The following is a 23,867-nucleotide window of genomic DNA, read 5'->3' on the forward strand; positions in this document are numbered from 1 at the left end:
TTGATTTACAGAGGGTTGAATGCGGTGGTTTTACCTAACTGCAGGTTGTTTGAATCAAACCACTTTTAGGGTGAATTTAACCATTTCCGGTTGCTCCAGGAAGCTTAGAATCAACACAGGTAGTCCTCATAGTGGCCTGATGGATTGTCATTGAAGACAGTTTGATATAGAATTCATAACCCACATAGGCTTCAGATTGAAGTTAGGGGAGCAGGCAATGTATTCCTATGGGGAGAGATGTCATTGTAAACTGTTAGATGAAAACAGCCTGTTTTCACTGTTAAGGTTAGGCTGGCGCAGATTGGGAGGACCTTAGGAACGTTCCTGTGGTTGAATTGTGTTTCTAGCCTCAACGGTTCTGTCGCTGTCACCCAAAAGCACCTCAAATTTAGGTCAGGCATCATTTTGGGCCTCCTTTTTTGCATGGTTAATGCGGTCAGACCGAGCAAGCTACGGTCAAGTGGGGCATCTCGTTGAACACAACACGGCCTAGAGACTATGGTGATGCCATTTGTTTCCCTTTCTGTGATGATTTAAGCCTCCCCCATTTGGGGATTTCAGCCCTATTTGATGGTAAAGTTCACATTTCCCCTTTAGGATATGAAGGGGACAATTCAATCTTCTCATGTTGATATCTGTAGAGGTACAGGTGACCCTGAACACGTGGCAAAAGGAATTTTTAAAATGGCCTGCACAGAAGCAGAGTTAGAGCATAACCTGTAAACCCATGTTATCCTTAGGGAGAAACTCGGATGTGTCAGACTACATGAACCGGTGCACGTAGCTAGAATAACTCTGTGGCTTGTCCACCCCAACCTCTCCCCGATGAGCCCATCGAAAACGGCGTGTCTCTGTGTGACCCAGAGGCCGCAATATGTCCAAAGCATCATTAAATCACTACTAGTCAGGCTTCATTCCGGGCCTGCTATTTGCATGGTCGCTACGGTCAGACAGAGCGAGCACGGTCAAGTGGGTCATCTCCTTAAACTCAGCACGGCATAGAGACTACGGTGATGCCATTTGCCAACAGTTTTAGTGTTGATTTCAGTCTGTCATTTTGGTGATGGTTCATCAAGTCAGCGTCCATCAGTCAATAAGATATCCTTCTGACACCAAACTGATACATACTGACACCAAACCCACTTTGTCCAACTTGTTTAGAAGCCAACTATCACATATTTCAGAGCAGGCCCAAAATTCACAGCGCCTTCTATTTAAACCATAATAAAAACTTAAAACACGTAGTCAGGTTCTAGCTGCGGGTCTAGTTCTGACATTATGTGTAGGCCTAGCTGAGGCAACCCCGAATCCCGAGTTTCAGCTCGATAGGTCATTCGTAGCCCGAGCAGCGACCTTAATTAGTGCTGAAAGCCACTTTTTTCAGGCATTGCTACGGGGTCCCTGAATGAGCTATCGGACAGAAACGTTAGGGTCCATCGGTATGGACCGAGGTGGGTTCAATGCACCTAGTCTTGTGACTCTGGTACTTTTCTAAATATTGTCATTTTCGCGATGGTCAAAATGAATTCAAGTCATTGCAAATGTATGAGGCTGTTTCTCGGCCTGAGAACCTTCTAGAGCCACATAACTCACCGTGCACTAACGACTTAAGCTCTAGAACATGTATATAAAGTTTCAGAGCTCTAGGTCTGTCAATTTTTTGATAGTTCGAAAGCAGGTAACTATTGCAGGCTCTATGTGTCTGTAAGCCTCACACTGTGTCACTCCCCATTGACTGTGTGTGTGTGTGTGTGTGTGTGTGTGTGTGTGTGTGTGTGTGTGTGTGTGTGTGTGAGTTTTTAGAAAATCACAGAAATCACGTAGAGCTCCGAAACCCGCCTTAACGGATTAGTCTGAACACACCGCAACTGGATCTATCACTTTTTTAGGGATCTATAACTTGTTTTTGCTGACACTTGTGGCTGCTTCACATGATGTATTGTTGTCTCTACCTTTTTGCCCTTTGTGCTGTTGTCTGTGCCCAATAATTTTTGTACCATTTTTTGTGCTGCTACCATGCTGTTGTCATGTGTTGCTGCCATGATGTGTTGTCATCTTCAGTCTCTCTTTATGTAGTGCTGTGGTGTCTCTAGTCATGAAGTGTGTTTTGTCCTATATTTTCATTTTGAATCCTGGCCCCCATCCCCACAGAAGGCCTTTTTCCTTTTGGTAGGCCGTCATTGTAAATAAGAATTTGTTCTTAACAGACTTGCCTAGTTAAATAAAGGTTAAATACAAATACAAAAATAATCCCTGGGGGGCCTCCCAAGTGGCGGATCGGTCTAAGGCACTGATCAGTGCTAGAGGCGTCACTACAGATCCGGGTTCCATCCCGGGCTGTGTCGCAGCCGGCCACAACCGGGAGACCCATGAGGTGGCGTACAATTGGCCCAGCGGCGTCCGGGTTAGGGGAGGGTTTGGCCGGCTGGGATGTCCTTGTCCCATCACGCTCTAGCGACTCCTTGTGGCAGCCGGGCGCATGCACCCTGGCTTCAGTCGCCAGCTGTATGGTGTTTCCTCCGACACATTGGTGCAGCTGGCTTCCGGGTTAAGCGAGCAGTGTGTCAAGAAGCAGTGCGGCTTGGCGTGGTCATGTTTCGGAGGACGCTTGGCTCTCGAACTTCACTTCTCCTGAGTCCACATGGGAGTTGCAGTGATGGGACAAGACTGTAACTACCAACTGGATATCACGAAATTGGGGAGAAAAAGGGGTAAAAAACACAAGTCGTGGGTGCTGGTTGGGACCGGGTATCGATGTTTGAGAGACATGGGCTCTATCCAGCTTCACACATTCAGCCTCAGTATCCATTTGTAGGTAGCCAGGAATGCATTCCTCTAAGAATTTAACTGAACGTATCCCTTCAGTATTTTCCGGGAGCCCCAACTCAGGGATATTGCATCTGCGTCCTTGATGACCTATCCAAGTCATCAATGTGCTCTGCAATTTTGCGCACTTGTTTCTCAAGTGCCTTTATCTTAGTGTCCATTCACATAGGAGTAGCAATTCTTCCTTCCGCCTCATCGCAAGCGTCCCACCTAGCCCATAGAGGTTAAGATGCATTTTTCAAACTAATACAGTAGCCAGCTACTGTTAGCTAGCTAGTCTAGCCAAAAAGGGTTAGACTCAGTCTTTCTGCAAATCCGTGGCTCAAAAACACCATAAAAATGCAATAAAAACCTCAATGTTATCAAAAACAAAGAGCGGATTTAAAAATCAACAATTAAAAACACCTAAATATGTACACATTTACAGGAGCGCTGTGTTTAGGCTTCGGGCACCATGGCAACTATAGATCCTCATCATGACAGTATTTTCAGATACGTGAGGGTAGCCTATCCATTTGGCATGTACAGTAGCTAGCTACCTAAGCAAACAACATGTCATTTAGCTTGCTTCATCAGAGATTAGGCTTTTGGAAAGAGCTTGACATCGGTAAGTCCTCATCCTGGTAAAGTTGTCAGTCCAACTACTGTCATCGCCACTAATAGATGGCAAACAAATCAAGAAGTATTTGGATATAGCCATCTAGTTTAGGGTCACCCTTAGATTTGGCGGGCGACAGTGGCAACCCATCATTCAGGGCAGGTGGGGCTCTCTTTTTCCAACCCTGTTCCTGGAGAGCTACCTTCCTTTAGGTTTTCACGCCAGCCCCAGTTGTAACTTACCTGATTCAGTTTATCAACCGGCTAATTATTGAATCAGATGATCTAGATTAATTAGGGTTGGAGTGAAAACCTACAGGATGGTAGCTCTCCACAAACAGGGTTGGAGAGCCCTGTCCTAGGCAATAGATAGCAAAAAGGCAGCGTCCCCTCTAAACTTTTTGGAAATGGCAAGTTCACTTTCTCATCCATAAACAGACAAGTGCAAATGCGGTTCAGCAGCTCAAATCAGCAGGATGTGGGACATTGTTATTAGGAAGGATGTCTACCATGAATGGATCGCAAAAATAATGACTATGATCACACGTCATCAATTGAAATATTAATGGAGGAGAACTATACATTTGGCAGCCAAGCACAAGTTATCAGTGTAACCTATTATCTATCGTCTGTTGAAATATCTTCATGCCTACAATAAAACCTCCAAGCTTCTGTCATAAGAGTCAATTCAATTTGAAAAAATAAGAATAACAGGTGGCAGTTTGGGAAAAACAAATCCTGTGTGAATCGTCCTCTTGAATAACGCACAAGCTTGGAAAATAATTACAAAACCAACGTTTCTAGTAATACCTGTCCGAATAGGGCTATAACATGGCAAAGAATAGGCGTATCAGCGTAGAGTGCGCCGCATCATCCCATTGGAGCCTTCAAGGCTGCACACATCAGAAATATCACTGACATATTATAGTTCCTACACATCACCTTCTATATTCAAATAAAGTAGGCCTTTTATAGGCAAATGGTTGACTCTCAGTATCTTGCATCTTGCTCGACTCCCAGCATCATGCTCATGTCAGTCCTCTAGAACGCAAATGTAGTCTTCCTAGTAGGACTCTGCAATAATGAGGTGGTGTGTATGTGTGTGCATCCGTTTCAGCGTGTTTTGGGAGTCGAGCAAGAAAAAATCATGGAGTCATGCACCACTTAGTGGGTGCTACACAGAGTGGAAGAGGATAAATACAATGGCTATAGAGCCCCACATTGGAGGTGTCAAACTACCCATAAAACCTAGCAGTCAAACAGGGAAATGGTTCCAATCATTTTTCCATCATTAATTTTTCCCATAGGGAATTTTAGAAACACTTAAAATAAGGGCTGTGTTTCGTGTAGGCTTACCCTGGCGTGACATTTTGATAACCATGTCAATATCTCTCAGACAATGTGACTTTTATCAGGTTTTATGGCAGACTACACCTATTGGTGTATTGCCGCCACCTACTGTAGGGGTATTGAAACAACAAAAAACAACAAAAATCAGTTTGCGCGAATAGGGTGACAGGATTCTTTGTAATGCCTCTGCTGTAAAGTCCCAAAAAATGCTCAGCCGCACTCACAATGATGCCTATTCTCTCTGATTTCCTCTCTTTTTGTGCTGTGCAGTTGATAACCAATGAAATAAACACTACAAAATCCACCTTCTTAACATGCAACATGTCAAGATCCCTCTGTTGACAAGGAATATTGTCTGGTGTCTCTACTCCTACTAACATTATTTCTTCAATTTCACTCCTTTCTTCCACTCTTCTCACACCTCCACATAGAAGACATGCTGGACAGTCCTTATTTGTACCACCTCTGTCTCCTTCACCCTAACCGGACACTTCAGAAATGTGGGTGCATGTTCACTACCACAATTGTAGCATTTAAGCTCAGCTGGCATACGATACCCCTCCCGTCTACATACACTTGATCGAATATTTTGCATTTATCGCACTGCATGGGTTTGGGCACAAAGGCTCTCACAGGGTATCTCATAAAACCCAAATACATGTGAGAAGGGAGAGACTCTTCATAAAAAACTATAGAATGGATGGATTGGGATTCCTCACTCCATCCACCATGTGGGTCAGTCGGTGTGCACCAACCACTTGATCTAATTCTTCACATAGAGTGACTTCGGATAGTATTATGACCCCTTGACTTTTTCCACATTTTGTTACGTTACAGCCTTATTCTAAAATGTATTAAATAGTTTTTTCCCCTCATCAATCTACACACAATACCCCATAATGACAAAGCTAAACAGGTTCAGATTTTTTTGCTCATTTATTAAAAATAAAAAAACTGCTATCACATTTACATAAGTATTCATACCCTTTACTCAGTACTTTGTTGAAGCACCTTTGACAGCAATTACAGCCTCGAGTCTTCTTGGGAATGACGTTACAAGCTTGGCACACCTGTATTCGGGGAGTTTCTCCCATTCTTCTCTGCAGATCCTCTCAAGCTCTGTCAGGTTGGATGGGGAGCGTTGCTGCAAAGCTATTTTCCGGTCTCTCCAGAGATGTTCAATCGGGTTCAAGTCCAGGCCACTCAAGGACATCAGAGTCTTGTCCCGAAGCCACTCCTGCTTTGTCTTGTCTGTGTGCTTAGGGTCGTTGTCCTGTTGGAAGGTGAACCTTCACCCCAGTCTGAGGGCCTGAGCGCTCTGGAGCAGGTTTTCATCTCTGTACTTTGCTCCGTTCATCTTTCCCTCAACCCTGACTAGTCTCCCAGTCCCTGCCTCTGAAAATCATCCACACAGCATTATGCTGCCACCACCATGCTTCACCAAAGGGATGGTGCCAGGATTATTCCAGACGGGATGCTTGGCATTGAGGCCAAAGAGTTCAATCTTGGTTTCATCAGACCAGAGAATTTTGTTCTCATGGACTGAGAGTCTTTAGGTGCCTTTTGGCAAACTCCAAGTGGGCTGTCATGTTCCTTTTACTGAGGAGTGGCTTCTGTCTAGTCACTCTACCATAAAGGCCTGATTGGTGGAGTGCTGCAGCGATGGTTGTCCTTCTGGAAGGTTCTCCTATCTCCACAGAGGAACTCCAGAGCTCTGTCAGAGTGACCATCGGGTTCTTGGTCACCTCCCTGACCAAGACCCTTCTCCCCTGATTGCACAGTTTGTCTGGACGGCCAGCTCTAGGAAAAGTTTTGGTGGTTCCAAACTTCTTCCATTTAAGAATGAACGAGGCCACTGTGTTCTTGGGGACCTTCAATGCTGCAAATGTTTTGCTACCCTTCCCCAGATGTGTGCCTCAACACAACACTGTCTCTGAGCTCTATGGACAATTCCTTTGACCTCATGGTTTTTGCTATGACATGCACAGTCAACCTTATATAGACAGGTGTGTGCCTTTCCAAATCATGTCCAATCAATAACATTTACCACAGATGGACTCCAACCAAGTTGTAGAAACATCTCAAGGATGATCAATGGAAACAGGATGCGCCTGAGCTTAATTTCGAGTCTAATAGCAAAGGGTCTGAATACTTATGTAAATAAGGTATTTCTGTTTTTTATTTTTAATAAATTAGCCAACATTTCTAAAAACCTTTGTCATTATGAGGTATTGTGTGTAGATTGCTAAGGATTCTTTTAATTTAATACATTTTAGAATAAGGCTTTAACGTAACAAAATGCAGAAAAGTCAAGGGGTCTGAATACTTTTCCGAAGGCACTGTATATCCTTTGCTTTTACTTCTATTGCCATCCCAGAGATAACACCCTTGATAGGCGCCCAGCTTCATTGATCCACAGACAACATATTTCAATCCGATATCTTCTTGAGGCGCGGAGCACGCTCCTTCTGTTCCATAGATACACAAAAAAATTAAATAAGCCCACTTCTCGTTTCTCACATCGACGACACCTCATCCAACACATCCACAATTTTAATAGAGTCTTCAATCGGATCTCCCAGGTAACAACATCGATCCAAACCCTTACTCTGACCAAAAAATTATCTGAACTAGGTTCGGATTTACTAGATTCCACTACCACTTTACTTCTCTTTTTTCCTTTTGCATTCGCCACTGTAATCCAATTCTTCTCACTCTCATCTCCACTCGACACGCCATCTGATTCAAACATAACATCCACTTCTGACATTTTCTCGGGAGGAGTTCTCCTCGTACTCGACCCTCTCCATCTTTGGAGGATGCAGCTTTCAAAGATTTGGCCTTTATTGGTTGACCTGTCACCTGTCATGATATATTGCTTGTTTGTTTTTTGCTGTTGAAGCACTTTCAGATGCTATGAAAAGCGAAATAGAAATGTAATTATTATTATTATTATATTTACTGATCACGAAAAGAATGCAGTTACTCTCCTTGCCCCCCAGCAGCCGAATCGAATGCTCTGCACCGTATTGTGATGTTTTATTGATAATGACCACATGGCTTGAGCAGAGGCTGCGCTCATAACAACTGAGAACTCGGAAATCTCCGTCTTACGACTTCAGTGTACTGAAGACAACTGGTAACTCAGGAAAAAACTAGCTCCAACTGGGAAAAATTGTTTTGAACAATCATCCAACTTGGAATTCCAAGTTGGAAACTTCTAGAGGTCCAACTTTCTGACCTGAAGATCACTGACATCATGATTTGACCTTGTTTTTTTTCCAAGTTCCCAGCTGTTTTGAAAGCACTAAGATGGAGGATAAATGTGAAAAACCTATCCCCACACTTGATCCTGCCCACTCGGCACTAGCCTCCCATTGGAAACTACAGGGTTAGTTAAAAAAATCTTTGATATTACTTAATGTACTGTAAGGCCAAACCAATTCCCACGGAGAGATGGCTAAAGTGGATGCTGACTTCGAATCAAGCAGCTCGTCGAGCAAAGTTGACTGGACAACAGCATTGTCAAAAACTGGAACAAAAAGGAAATTGTCATAAATTGGAGTGGAGGATATGTGTATGAATGATAATGAATCGTTCCTTGTTGGGATGCGTTTGTTGAGTAAGGATGCATATGTGGGAGACCCGTTTGAGGTGAAGTGAAGTGTGCACTGGGAAAGGTTGAGTCTTTCAGAGGGGTATTATTTTGATTAATTGTATTTCTGAAGAACAAGAGGAAGACTGCAGTGAGCCTCAAAAGAATCCAGACAACAAAGTATTGTGCTTCGAACTTCAGAGCAGAGCACCCATCAAAGGAGTCATCTCAGGGGTGACGATGGATGTTCAGGTTGAATACCTGAAAATAACTCCTGGTGTGGTTGGTACCCAGCGTCTGACTCGCTCGGTGAATGGGGAAAAATAAGAAAATCTGTTGGTCCTGTTGTTTTTTAAAATAAATAGCACCTACCTACGCCTGTGAAGCTTGGTTATGTAAGATACGCTGTAAGAGCTTTTGTCGCCAAACCACTGCAGTGTAAAAAATAGTAAGGATTTGGCCATGTTTCAAGTGTGTGCAGACAGACGGAGTATACTGAAGAACAATGTGTAGAAGGACGACAGTGTTGCAATCGTGGTAAGGATCATGATCCCGAGTTTCTGGAGTGCCTTCTAAGGGTGAATTCCAGTCTCGATTCCAACTGTACAATTCCAGTCTCAAAGAAGTCAAATAAACTGGACATTATTGTGGCTGTGGCAGAAAAGTTTGGGAGACTTAAGGATTATACATCTGAAGACTTGTGTGTACTGGCGATGTGTACTGGTGCCGGAAGACGGCGTGCCCTCCCAGGCTCCCATTGAGCCTGTGTGGGGATCAGATCTGATTTCTTTTTAACAGAAAAGTTGTTTGATTAATTTTATTTTTGGTTGTTTGGTAGTTTTTGGTCGTTTGTTTTCCGCTGTGGGGGGAATCCTGTTTCCATCCCACACACTAGGTTGCGGGATGTACACTAAAGTCAAAGATTTTTAGAACTGTGACTGTGTTCGAATACCCATACTAACATACTTAATGAGTATATACTACATACTATTACTTCATTTTAGTATACTGTAAACAAACAGTATCCTTTCAGTAGAGCATACTAGTGCTACGCCTGTCTACCGGAAGTTGATGCTGTTGCTATGCAACCTCTCCCCAGATTGTTAGCGTAACAAATTACTAGCTAGACATTTTACGATTTCGGATGTGTTCGTAAATTTTATCTGAAGTGCCAGAGTGCACTCTGGTCGTTTGTAAATTCAGAGTGTTGTCAGATTGTTTGTTAGTAAATTCTGAGCGTTTCCCTCTTGAAGCGTTCAGAGCACACACTGGACTCTGGCAGAGGAGCGGGGTTGCTGGCTAGATACTTCCAGACACAAAGGAGAGAACACCTCACTCTAACCATTTTACTCACACTAGCAGAGCTGGTTAGGCTGTTTTCATGTTATCCAGAGCATTGGTGACTAACTGTGCTGCTGGCAACAATTTAATTATGCCTTTCTTCAGCCATATCAAATCAAATCAAAACAAATTGTATTAGTCACATGTGCCGAATACAACAGGTGTAGACCTTACAGTAAAATGCTTACTTACAAGCCCCTAAAAACAATGCAGTCTAAAAAATATGAATAAGAAATAAAAGTTACAAGTAGTTAAAGAGCAGCAGTAAAATAGCAATAGCGAGACTATATACAGAGGGTACCGATACAGAGTCAATGTGCGGGGGCACCGGTTAGTCGAGGTAATTGAGGTAATATGTACATGTAGGTCGAGTTATTAAAGTGACTATGCATAGATAATAACAGAGAGTAGCAGTGGTGTAAAAGAGGGGGGGCAATGCAAATAGTCTGGGTAGCCATTTTATTAGATGTTCAGGAGTCTTATGGCTTGGGGGTAGAAGCTGTTTAGAAGCCTCTTGGACCTAGACTTGGCGCTCTGGTTACCACTTGCCATGCGGTAGCAGAGAGAACAGTCTATGACTAGGGAGGCTGGAGTCTTTGACAATTTTTAGGGCCTTCCTCTGACACCACCTGGTATAGAGGTCCTGGATGGCAGGAAGCATGGCCCCAGTGATGTACTGGGCCGTACGCACTACCCTCTGGATTGCCTTGCGGTCGGAGGACGAACAGTTGCCATACCAGGCAGTGATGCAACCAGTCAGTATGCTCTCGATGGTGCAGCTGTAGAACCTTTTGAAAACCATGCCAAATATTTTCAGTCTCCTGAGGGGGAAGAGGTTTTGTCGTGCCCTCTTCACGACTGTCTTGGTTTGCTTGGAACATGTTAGTTTGTTGGTGATGTGGACACAATGGCACTTGAAGCTCTCAACCTACTCTACTACAGCCCCATCGATGAGAATGGGGGCGTGCTCAGTCCTCCTTTTCCTGTGGTCCACAATCATCTCCTTTGTCTTGATCACGTTGAGGGAGAGGTTTTTGTCCTTGCACCACACGACCAGGTCTCTGACCTCCTTCCTAAAGGCTTTCTCGTCATTGTCGGTGTTCAGGCCTACCACTGTTGTGTCATCTGTAAACTTAATGATGGTGTTGGAGTCGTGTCTGACCGTACAGTTATGAGTGAACAGGGAGTACAGGAGGGGACTGAGCACGCACCCCTGAGGGGCCCTTGTGTTGAGGATCAGCATGGTGGATGTGTTGTTACCTACCCTTACCACCTGGGGGCGGCCCGTCAGGAAGTCCAGGATCCAGTTGCAGAGGATGGTGTTTAGTCCCAGGGTCCTTAGCTTATTGATGGGCTTTGAGGGCACTATGGTGTTGAATGCTCAGCAGGTGTTGAGCGTTAGTAAATTCATCAGTTATTCTGCGCTCTGGCACACTAATAAGAGACTGCTCTGAAATTGGAGTAAATAGCTAAGAGCGAATTTATGTCCATTGAAAACGCACAACAACTTTCGCACTTAGCTAAGAATGATGTGAATAATCAAGTCAATAAACGTTGGATAGTTTTTTATTTTATTTTATTTAACCAGGCAAGTCAGTTAAGAACAAATTCTTATTTACAATGACGGCCTACCCCTAATGGGACTCCCAATCACGGCCGGATGTGATACAGTCTGGATTCGAACCAGGGACTGTAGTGATGCCTCTTGCACTGAGATGCAGTGCCTTAGTGGCGCAGCAGTCTATTAGATAGCATATAGTTAATATACTGGTAAGTTCGATGTATTAGTAGCCAACTAAAGTCAGGTAGCTTGCTAACATACCGGTACCTACTGCTGTAATGATATGCTATGCGTTTGTACACTTAATGTGTACCATAACTTATTTGAAAAGTCATTACTTTATTACATTGCTCAACATTTTCTTAATATTTGTCATAATTAGTTAAAGCAATGAATTTGTATTTCTCTCTTGTGGGACTTTTGCCATTTTCACGTTGTAAAGCCACGCCCATTTTCGGAATATTTGCATTATGCAACCTAAAAGCACGGAAATAGTGTCTACTGCTTGTATACTTCGTATTTTGGCGAATGTAGTACGACATCCGGGAACTTTTGGCATACTAACTCTATTCATACTATTACCATTAAGCATACTACATGGGTATTCGAACACAGATTATCTGTGGGTAAAGTGCGCGAACGCCAATATACAGAACGAGAATAACCCATGCTCCGCCCAGAAAACTGGTGAAAACAAAATATGACGTAATTTTACCCCTACGCAAAGCCTGCTGGGAGCATACGCTTTCCAGAGGACATTTTGGATTTAAAGGGACTGGTCCAGCTGTTAGTCTCAGCTCTCGGTGAGTCCAAGTTCGATATTAATTTTATTTTTCGTCAAGTCAACGTGTGACTGCCGTAAACGTATATTATTAGAATATGTCACTCCATTATTGTGTTTTGCTGGTGATTTACTGTTTATTCTCAATAAATAGGTTGTGGTGAAACCATTGTCTAGCTTGATAACAATGCTAGCAAACATTCATTAGATAGCTTTCTCTGAACTGGCGTGAAGCACTTCGCAGTGTTTTTGTAGTAACCAATTTTAACGAATTAGGTATGTACTAGTAGCTACTTATAATCTTCATGGATAAAATAGGCTGCTAAGTGGTATAACCAAAGATTTAGTATTTTTTTCTAGCTGTGGTATAACTACTACAGCTACGATTGGAAGTGACTTTTTCGTAGCAGGTAAGGAGAACTTACGCAGCAGGTTAAGATAATGAACGTAGCTAACTATGTGAATTAGGTTAAGGTTAGGAAAAGGGTTAGCGAAAATGCTCTCCTAACCTGATACGAAAAGTCACTACCAGCTGTAGCTCTACTCAATCAAATACCTCGTTCAAAACAACTGGGAACTTGAAATATCTCCGACTTAAGTGATTTGAACGGTTATCCAACTCGGACCTCATTCTAGAGCTCCGACATCAAGATAAAGGACGTCATTATTTGACCTTGTATTTTTCCGAGTTCCCTGTTGGATAACCGTTCCCTGAACGCAGCTAGTGGTTGTGACTAGTGCCATCTATACATATTTTTCCTCATTATGTCATCAGTTTCTAAACCAAGAGACACAACTTCACAATACATCCAGGAATGATTGTGATTCAGGCTAAATCCATGTTCACGTTGGCAGTTTGAAGTGACTCCAATCCTATTTATTTGCATATTCGAATCTGTTTTTTTTCCTGCAGTCTGAACATCCAAAAAGCACATGGAATTGTATATTTCAAGACACATTTCAAACCACCTTAGTAGGAAATCTAGCCTCAGATACAAATCTGATTCCTGGCCATGTGACTTATCTGAATGGTCAAATCTGATTGATTTGCCCTCAAGTGTTTTTTTTTATAGGTTATTTGGCATCTTGTTGCTTGCTAGCTACTCAAATAAAATAGCATTTGTCACATTCACCGAATACAACAGGTTCAGACCTTAACATGAAATGCTTACTTACAAGCCTTTAACCAACAACGGCAGTTTAAGAAAATATTCACTAAATAAATTAAAGTTAAAATAAACGAACAAAAAGTAACACAATAACAATACTGAGGCTATATACAGGGGTACTGGTACTGAGCCAATGTTCGGGGGTACAGGTTAGTCGGTAATTTGTACATGTAGGTAGGGGTAAAGTGACGATGCAAAGAAAATAAAGAGCGAGTAGCAGCAGTGTAACATTTTTGGATTAATTGGTTAAGCAGTTGTCGGTGATCAGGCCTACCACCGTTGTCGTCAGCAAACTTAATGATGGTGTTGGAGTCGTGCTTGCCCACACAGTCGTGGGTGAACAGGGAGTACAGAAGGGGACTAAGCACGCACCCCTGAGGGGCCCCAGTGTTGAGGAGCAGTGTGGTAGATGTGTTGCCTACACTTACCACCTGTGGATGGCCTGTCAGGAAGTCCAGGATCCAGTTGCAGAGGGAGGTGTTTAGTCCCAGGGTCCTTAGCTTAGTGGGCGCTATGGTGTTGAACGCTGAGCTGTAGTCAATGAACAGCATTCTCACATAGGTGTTCCTTTTCTCCAGGTGGGAAAGGGCAGTGTGGAGAGCGATTTGAGATTGTCATCTGTGGATCTGTTGGTATGTAAATTGGATTGGGTCTAGGGTTTCCGTGATGGTGTTGATGTGAGCGATGACCAGCCTTTCAAAGCACTTCAAGGCTACTGACGTGAGTGCTACGGGGCGGTAGTCATTTAGGCAGGTTACATTCTCTTTCTTGGGCACAGGGACTATGGTGGTCTGCTAGAAACACGCAGGTATTAGACTCGGTAAGGGAGAGGTTGAACATGTCAGTGAAGACACTGTATTAGACTAAGCGTAGGTGATTTGATGTTGAAATGGTGCTGGAATAGTGGAGGCAGCTCCTGTTTTCTTTGCGATTTACGGTAACTCTCTGTGGTTCTAAATCAATAGTTTAGTGGTCCGAAAATGTTAGGAACATTAACTTGCATGACCATGCTGTAGGTCATGTAACTGTCTGTTACTGTACATGCAATATGCTTTGTGGACTTCACTGGACAGAGGTTGTTATCCAGTTTTGTGATTAAACAGAGGTGTGGTTGAATTTATTCGGCCACTGTCTTATTGTGTTGGCCTTTAGACCTTCATATCACGGTCACAAGACACATGAATTTAAAGGTTATAGCGCAAACAATGTTATCACAGCACATCGGTTGTAATATGGCTTTTGGGGGGTGGGGGGTAATGGTAATAGCACTGCTACTGCCCATTACCAAATGAATCTAGCTAACTAGTTTTAAGGGTAAGGCATTGACATAAAATTCGGCATTAGCGAGCAAGCTAGCTAACGTTAGCTTCTGTGCGGCCAGACCAGTTCTACGAATAAGGTTTAGTGCTCAATAAATGGTCAGTCTGTCAATGCCAGTGTTGGGTTTATATGTAATCATTAGTAAATGCACTGGGAGATAGATGCATGGCTCCATAAGGGAGGGGTTTGGCTTTTTCAAAATCAGGGGCATCACTAAACCTCTGTTCTTTTGCCATCAACTTTGTTGGAAATATCCCAAGAGTGTTCTCTCCTTCATCTGTGCTGATATGAGAAGACAAGTTTGGTGAAAGCAATATAGTAGATTGATGCCTACCAGGAATTAGCTCTCACCCAAATAGTCTCACAGTATTTTCCTGTCTTCATATCTGTGCATATGAAGCCAACCATCACTATATTGTAAACAAACAATACGTGTACAGAGAAGCCAACAAATATGCTGTGCCATCTGATTTGCTGCACATCTGGCTCGCTTTAGCAATACTTACCTCTTGATATTTTATCTGTGAGGCCACTGTCTGTACTTCAGAGAGAGCACTATGTCTACCAGCCTACCTCAAACAGACCCCATCAAACCTGCCATATGTGGAAAAAGCTTCCCTAAAGCGGGCTGGCAGGTGCTTATAGGGCAGATGATTGAATTGGAGCTGTGTCATGGGCACTTCCCTCTCAGCTGTCCCATGTCCTGCCACACCCTCCCAGTTGGCTGACGTTTCTTTGTGTCTGGTACCACTGGGGAGGAAGAGATGTCTGTGTGTGCAGTAAACAGGAAGATTAAATGATCTTCTGGTGTTCAGCAGGCAGAGCAAGCGGACAGGAAATGTTTCTCTGGAGAGATGCTACAGAGGTCTTGGTTTCAGTCAAACTGGCTTGTTTTTGCAGTGCTAGTGTTCTCTCTTTTTATTGTTGTAACAAATGGTCATTTTCAGAGTAAGCTCATAGCCTATTGATGCTTTGGCTATACCATGGGTGATGAGTTAGTTCAAAGCCGAGATGTCAGGCTAAAGCGTACCACAAAATCATAGATTTTAAACCTAACCTTAACCACACTGCTAACCCTAATGCCTCACCTTAAATTAAGACTGAAAAGCGCATTTTTAGTTTTCATACATTTTTACGATATAGCCAATTTTTACTTTGTAGCCAGCCCATCTGGTGGAAATTGCTCAGTTCTGCCTCCAGGGCAAGATTCAAGACAGACGTCAACCTGCACCCAAACACTCACTATCAACTAAAAGTGTATTAGTTGTTATCGCAGGTGCAGCGGCATGCTTGTGTTTCTAGCTCCAACAGCGCAGTAATACCTAGCAATACACACATAATCCATAACGGTAAAGTAAATAAATATAACAAATTCATAAAGTATTAGAATGAGCAATGTTGGTCCGGAATATACGGTACCAGTTAAAAGTTTGGTCACGCCTACATATTCCAGAGTTTCTTTATTTTTACTATTTTTCTACATTGTAGAATAATAGTGAAGACATCAAAACTATGAAATAACACATGGACTCATGTAGTAACCAAGAAAGTGTTAAACAAATCACAAATATATTTGATATTCTTCAAATAGCCACCGTTTGCCTTGACAGCTTTGCACACTCTTGGAATTCTCTCAACCAGCTTCATGTGGTAGTCACCTGGAATGCATTTCAATTAACATGTGTGCCTTGTTAATTTGTGGAATTTCTTTCCTTAATGTGTTTGAGCCAATCAGTTGTGATAAGGTAGGGGTGGTATACATTAGATAGTCCTATTTGATAAAAGACCAAGTCCATATTATGGCAAGAACAGCTCAAATAAGCAAAGAGAAACGACAGTTCATTACTTAGACATGAAGGTCAGTCATTCTGGAAAATTTCAAGTTTCTTCAAGTGCAGTCACAAAAACCATCAAGCGCTATGATGAAACTGGCTCTCATGAGGACCTCCACAGGAAAGGAAGACCCAGAGTTACCTCTGCTGCAGAGGATAAGTTCATTAGAGTTACCAGCTTCAGAAATTGATAATTAACTGCACCTCAGATTGCAGCCCAAATAAATGCTTCACAGAGTTCAAGTAACATACACATCTCAACATCAACTGTTCAGGGGAGACTGCGTGAATCAGGCTTTCATGGTCAAATTGCTGTAAAGAAACCACTACTAAAGGACATCAATAAGATGAAGAGACTTGCTTGGACCAAGAAACACGAGCAATGGACATTAGACCGGTGAAATCTGTCCTTTGGTCTGATGAGTCCAAATGTGAGATTTTTGGTTCCAACCACCGTGTCTTTGTGAGACGCAGAGTAGGTGAACGGATGATCTCTGCATGTGTGGTTCCCACCATGGAGCATGGAGGAGGTGGTGTGGGGGTGCTTTGCTGGTGACACTGTCAGTGATTTACTTAGAATTCAAGACAAAATGAACCAGCATGGCTACCACAGAATTCTGCAGCGTGACTCCATATAAGCCAGTGACCTTGATCTGTGCAGCCAATAGCCAAAAACAAATTATCTGGGAAATGATTTTTAATGCTATATTTATATTAAATGTAGCAATTATATGACAAAGGAACAACATTCCCACTTCTATTATCAATAATAAAATGTTGCCCATATTATTGATGCAGAATGTCAAACTATAATAACCAAAATAGCACTGCTAATAGCTTTATATTGAAAATACTGTGATTGAAGAACAATTGTAGTTAGCCTACTGTAGCCTAGGCTATGTGTTTGTGTATTCTTTGTGGCATGAATGTATGTTTTTGTTAAATAGCCTGTGTTATGTCTGCATGACCTTACTCCACCTGGATAATGGTATGCGAATGTGAACTGGCAAACATGCCCAAACCAGTGCGTGCAGTCCCAATATTGCTAGTGTTTTGTGCATGGTGGTGGCTGCAGAGCGGAGGCAGTGTCTGATCTCTTGATCAGGACAGCTCCCTCTCCCCTCCCCCTACCCCCACCTGACCTGCTCCTCTGTGAGGGTGGGGCTCCACACTCTGATGCCTGCTCCGTCACCACATGCTGAGGCTGGCTGTTCTCAGTCAGTGGGAAGGTCACAGTCCTGCAGGCACAGAACTCTCCCATCCTCTCCACCACTCCTTCCTTTCTATCCCTGCCCTGCCTAGCTGTTTCCATCCATTCAGTGATTCTCTTCCCTCATCCCAAGGAGTCTCACTCAGTCTTTCTGTTTGGATTAACCTTCGTCTTTCTGTGATACTGTGCTCGGGGTGTATTGCTGGTGACGGAGTCATTATTTCGTCAGCCTCTCCCTGTGCCAAGTGATGAGGATCTGATCATCTGTTGCCGAAACGGAGGTTTGTTTTCTGGTCCACTGAGTTGGCTTTATTTCAACGTCGGTACAGGGACTTAATAGATTGTGTTTAGTGCCGGTGTTTAGGAATCACTCTGACCAGGACATTTTGGTATGAGGCTTATTATGAAACACATTTTCTCAGCATTTTAAATGGTTTTCGCTGCGTCTGGTTATTTTTCTTATGGAATGTTTAGATGTGGGCCTTTCTACGTCGCCCATGTCAAGTTAACTTAAAACACTGGGGAGATGTTTTGATAACCGTATGTCTGGTTAGTGTCATGTCTAGCAAAATACTGCCAACATGTCATTTAGCCTAGTATTTTGCCTGAAGAATGTTCTGATGGAAATTATACTCACATCTTTTCTTCTGTATGATTAGATTAGACCTAGGTTATATATCGGTAAAGTTTGTTCCTAGGTTAGATGTAAGCATCAGGATAATTACGTAGGACTTGATTCATCTAACCTTTCTTCTACAATGTAGCAGCTTTGCTTGAACTGCTTGGATATCATTAGCACATAGGCCACCATCTCCCACTTTTTTTATAATCCCATCTGCTTATTAACAGAACAAGTAAATTGTTAGCCTACTCCTGCCCATATGTAGGCAATCATGCAGGGTCCTGCAGTGTGGTGTAACTAACGAGCATCGCTTTCTCATTAGGAGTGGAGCGTGATAGCCTCTGTTTTTGCTTATAGGTGTTAGCATGTCTAAGCATGCCCTCAGACTATTGTAGTAGCTACTGTACTGTGCAAACCTCATTGCCTCAGATAAACCTACAATGGAATTCCTTGGCACCCTGATAGGGGATTACAGACCTGCTCTGACTTGAGGGGGACTTGAGGGTGTCATTTTATATAACAATGGCTAACTGTGCACATGGACTAACATCCTCCGCAGTTAACATCTTACAAAACAACTGTTTTGATTATGCAGAGGTTGTTGATTCTGCTCTTCATAAGTCTTTCGTGTCACCCTGGGTGATGGAGACACACTTCCCCCGAAAAATAGCGCTTAGAACAGGGCACTCCAACCCTGTTTCTGGAGGGTTATCCTCCTGTAGGTGTTCTCTCCACCCTAATCTAGTGCAACTTGATTCTAATAATTAGCTTTTTGATAAGCTGACTCAGGTTAGTTACAACTGGGATTGAAACAAACCTACAGGAGGGTTGCTCTCCAGGAACAGGGTGGAGAGTCCTGCACTAGAGCCTACTTTACCATAATCACTGGAGACCCTCTGGTGCTGGTATGGAAAAGGTCATGAACGCTACTTGCTTGCATCTATTACACCACCTAGTACCTGGTAATCAATGGTAATGACTAGGTCACATTGTAAACAAAAAAAATAAACCCCCCAAAAACACTTGTTTGGAAAGAATATAGCCTAGGCCTAGAAATGTATTCTGGTACGTGATTATCTAATGCTTACCCTACTACACCATCCACTTACCCTACTCCCTGCCGATCTAACAGAAATCGCTCAGTTCTGCCTGCTGGAAAATACTCATGACAAACTTCAACTTGCCTCCCAAAATCCTTTTTTTGGTAGTTATTTTGCATTTTAAATGGTTGGATTATAGGAGTCTTTACATACCAGTAAGAATTCTGTTTGAGCTTTCACTGCTCTTGATGATCTGATACCCATTTACTGGAGTAGCTAGAAGTCCTTGATAGAGCAATCATACCTCAAGGGGTTTTGTTCTTACACTGTTGCACAGTGATACCTTACCGCTTAAGGAGCTTGAAACAATAGCTCACGCCTTTTTTGTTGTTGTCTGAGACCCTGGTTAGTCTGTCACTGCTGTGAGCCTCTGAGACTTGTATCCTTTCATCCATAGCAGTGGCACTACACTGCGTCTCACAGTGAGAGTTTATTAGCCCCAACAGTCTGATTTGTGAATGTGTTTCATCGTTTGAGCTCAAATAGCATAGAAATATTAGCTTAGGCAAGTAGAAGCTTTGAGCACCACATCAACCAGAAACATAGCCTTCGCTTCTGTGGCACTGCTGTTTCGTGTTTGTAATACCTATTTATTTTATTAATTTTTTTATTTATATATATATATATAATTTGTATTTTTTTTAAATATTTTTTTTCTCAGTGCAACCTTGGTGAGAGGTTTCTAATATTCTCTCACTCTATCCAGGGTTTCTCTAAATCCCCCTTCTCCTCTGTTCATTGGATTAAAGTTTGTTTGCGCGCGTGTGTGTGTGTGTGTTAGCACATCGTTTGGCTCCTCCTGGCTTAGTTTGACTGTCATTTTCTGTTCAGGTACAAATTTTTCATATAGCCTAGGCCTAAGCAAGGGGAATTATACAGTAATTTTGTTTGTAAAGCAAGATAAGGCCTATAGACTACTAGCCTATGCAAAGTTATTGTGCGCACACAGCCACATCCTTCTCTGCCACTGACATTTTAACCTTCGATAAGAAGTCAAACTACTGGAGTCCAGCCCACCCACTGGGGAGTCAGGCCCACCCAATCACATTGCGCAACAACAACAAAAAGTTATTTTTTATGCTCTACTTGTCAGTGTTCCAAATGGGACATTTATTTATTTTTACCTAAACATGCAAACACCATCAGAATTCATAGCAGTGCACTGAAATTACATTCAGATCAACTTGAATGACATTCACTCTCATGGGATGGGTGGCCAAAAATAAACTGAAAGCCACACCCCCAATAAGCCACAAATATGACTGCATTAAGGCATATGTTACTGCGCTTCTTTGGCTATATGCACCATGCCACTGCCTACTTCATTTGTTCTCTTAGCAAACAAGACTGCTCATAATCCATTGCCTTTATCACCGTCAACACACCTATAATTGAACTTTAATTAGCTTTAAAATGGCATCATTTTCTCTCAGGTTCATGGCAAAATGTGTAGAATTGCATGAGATTCGCTATAAAACGGCAAATGTTTCTCTTTGCCCAATGGCAAAGTGTGTAGAAGTCAGCGGTTCTGGCTATGCTACTGCTGGAGTCACCTGGTATTTCATTAGCCTACAGGATTAGCCTGTAGTTGCAAAGAAGCAGGTTTTGCAGGTTTCTTGTCTTGAAAAGTAAACACACCTTGATGTAAGCCACCATGCTCTTTCTGTACATTTTGTAGGCAATTCCAGCACTCCTAAAAACGTGTTGTTTCTTGTCTGCTGACTGGCTTCATTTTGAGACTTTTTAAAAATGTTTCCTGTTCATTCATGGCTCTGAGATACACTATGTACACAAGTATGTGGACACCCCTTCAAATTAGTGGATTCGGCTATTTCAGTCACAACTGTTGCTGACAGGTGTATAAAGTCCAGCACAGACCCCTGACTTCAACCGCATCGAACACCTTTGGGATGAATTGGAACGCTGACTGCGACCCAGGCCTACTCACCCAACATCAGTGCCCGACTTCACTAATGCTCTTGTAGCTGAATGGAAGCAAGTTCCCGCAGCAATGTTCCAACATCTAGTGGAAATTCTTCCCAGAAGAGTGGAGGCTGGAATAGCAGCAAAGGGGACCAACTCCATATTAATGTCCATGATTTTGGAATGAGATGAATGACAAGTAGGTGTCCACATACTTTTGGTCATGTAGTGTATGTCTAGACAGTGTCCTCTCGTTGCAATTTAACTGCATTAAACCCTTTACAATGAAGTTATTTTGATTTTTACAAATTCTTTGAACGACAGCGTCCTGACAAAGGGACATTTCTTTTTTTGCTGAGATACATACATACATACACACACACACACACACACACACACACACACCTCTCTATATTGTTTTATGTCCTCCGGATTCGAGGACCAAGATAACAAGTTCAACGGTGAGCCTGTCACTTTTAAAACGGATTATGATAGAAACGTGAGGTTGGGTCACTGGTTTTCTTAGATGACTATCTACACACACATTATTTTACCCATTGGTCAAAAGATGTTTGATTGGACACCCTACTAAGGTAAAATGTCAGAACTGGGCTACTGACATGTGGACTGTGACATTTTCTAAGGTCATACTCTGCTCCTTTCTGTACTGGGGACTTCAGGCACTTTTGACAGATCAGTTAGCTCTACAACAACTATCTGCAATATGTTTAAACCATAAAGTGAGAATGTGGTCAAAACAATGTTGCAGGAACAGTGACCTCTCTTAAAGACTTTCATACATGAAACACCTTAATGCCTTACTACCAAAATCTTCTTTAATATAGCACAGTCTTATGACTGGCACCTGTCTAGGCTTAAACAGCTTGGCAATTCCAGAAAATTATGTCATGGCTTCTGATAGGCTAAATTACATAATTTGAGTCAATTGGATGTGTACCTGTGGATGTATTTCAAGGCCTACCTTCAAACTCAGTGCCTCTTTGCTTGACATCGTGGGAAAATCAAAAGAAATCAGCCAAGACCTCAGACAAAAATTGTAGACCTCCACAAGTCTGGTTCATCCTTGGGAGCAATTTCCAAATACCTGAAGGTACCACGTTCATATGTACAAACAATAGTACGCAAGTATAAACACCATGGGACCACGCAGCCGTCACACTACTCAGGAAGGAGACGTGTTCTGTCTCCTAGAGATGAACGTACTTTAGTGCGAAAAGTGCAAGTCAATCCCAGAACAACAGCAAAGGACCGTGTGAAGATGCTGCAGGAAACGGGTACAAAAATATCTATATCCACAGTAAATGAGTCCTATATCGACATAACCTGAAAGGCTGCTCAGCAAGGAAGAAGCCACTGCTCCAAAACCTATGGTTTGCAACTGCGCATGGGGACAAAGATCGTACTTTTTGGAGAACTATCCTCTGGTCTGATGAAACAAAAATAGAACTGTTTGGCCATAATGACCATTTATGTTTGGAGGAAAAAGGGGGAGGCTTGCAACCCGAAGAACACCATCCCAACCGTGAAGCACGGGGATGGCAGCATCATGTTGTGGGGGTGCTTTGCTGCAGCAGGGACTGATGCACTTCACAAAATAGATGGCATCATGAGGTAGAACATTATGTGACTATATTGACGCAACATCTCAGGACATCAGTCAAGAAGTTAAAGCTTGGTCGCGTATGAGTCTTCCCAATGGACAATGACCTCAAGCATACTTCCAAGGTTGTGGCAAAATGGCTTAAGGACCAAAGTCAAGGTATTGGAGTGGCCATCACAAAGCCCTGACCTCAATCCTATAGAACATTTGTGGGCAGTACTGAAAAAGTGTGTGTATGCAAGGAAGCCTACAGACCTCTGTTACACCAGCTCTGTCAGGAGGAATGGGCCAAAATTCACCCAACTTATTGTGGGAAGCTTGTGGAAGGCTACCTGAAACGTTTGACCCAAGTTAAACAATTGAAAAACAATGCTACCAAATACTAATTGAGTGTATGTAAACTTCTGACCCACTGGAAATGTGATGAAAGAAATGAAAGCTGAAATAAATCATTCTCTACTATTATTCTGACTTTTCACATTCTTAAAATAAAGTGGTGATCCTAACTGACCTAAGACGGGGGATTTTATACTAGGATTAAATGTCAGGAATTGTGAAAAACTGAGTTTAAATGTATTTGGCTAAGTTGTATGTAAACTTCTGACTTCAACTGTATCTGTCATTTTAAGTGACCTGACCATCCATTCCTCCAACTGCTCATGATTCATGGCGTCCACTCTGTCCGCTACCCATGACCGAGTCAGCCAGTCATTCAGTCAGGCAGGGGGAGGCCTTCCTGCGCCTGTCACTGAAGTCAACAGCCTGGCACTAGACAGGTACCCTCCATAAGGCTCCATCTGTGTTAGAGGTCGACCGATTTATGATTTTTCAACGTCGATACCGATTCATTGGAGGACCAAAAAAAACGATACCGATTTTAATCGGACGGTTAAAAAAAACATTTTTACTTTTTTTTTTGTATGTATCTAATATATATTTGTAGTAATGACAATTACAACAATACTGAATGAACAATGACCACTTATTCTAACTTAATATAATACATAAAATCAATTTAG

General features: G+C 42.5%; 1 protein-coding gene across 10 annotated transcripts in view; it reads left to right on the forward strand.

Annotated features, from left to right (window-relative positions):
- The first annotated feature begins 11,951 nt into the window (after positions 1 to 11,951).
- The window catches only part of klc1b (kinesin light chain 1b), a 57,374-nt gene continuing 45,458 nt past the window's right edge, over positions 11,952 to 23,867 (forward strand). For 9 of the 10 annotated variants that reach the window (XM_029753368.1, XM_029753373.1, XM_029753371.1 and 6 more), the window contains exon 1: positions 11,952 to 12,073. The gene's annotated coding sequence lies outside the window, so the exon portion shown is untranslated. Of the gene's footprint in view, positions 12,074 to 17,593; positions 17,864 to 23,867 lie in introns of those variants that run through there. The other variant, XM_029753369.1, reaches the window with a different exon arrangement.

Source organism: Salmo trutta, chromosome 5, assembly GCF_901001165.1.
Source record: "Salmo trutta chromosome 5, fSalTru1.1, whole genome shotgun sequence".
In the NCBI taxonomy this organism is placed as follows: Eukaryota; Metazoa; Chordata; class Actinopteri; order Salmoniformes; family Salmonidae; genus Salmo; species Salmo trutta.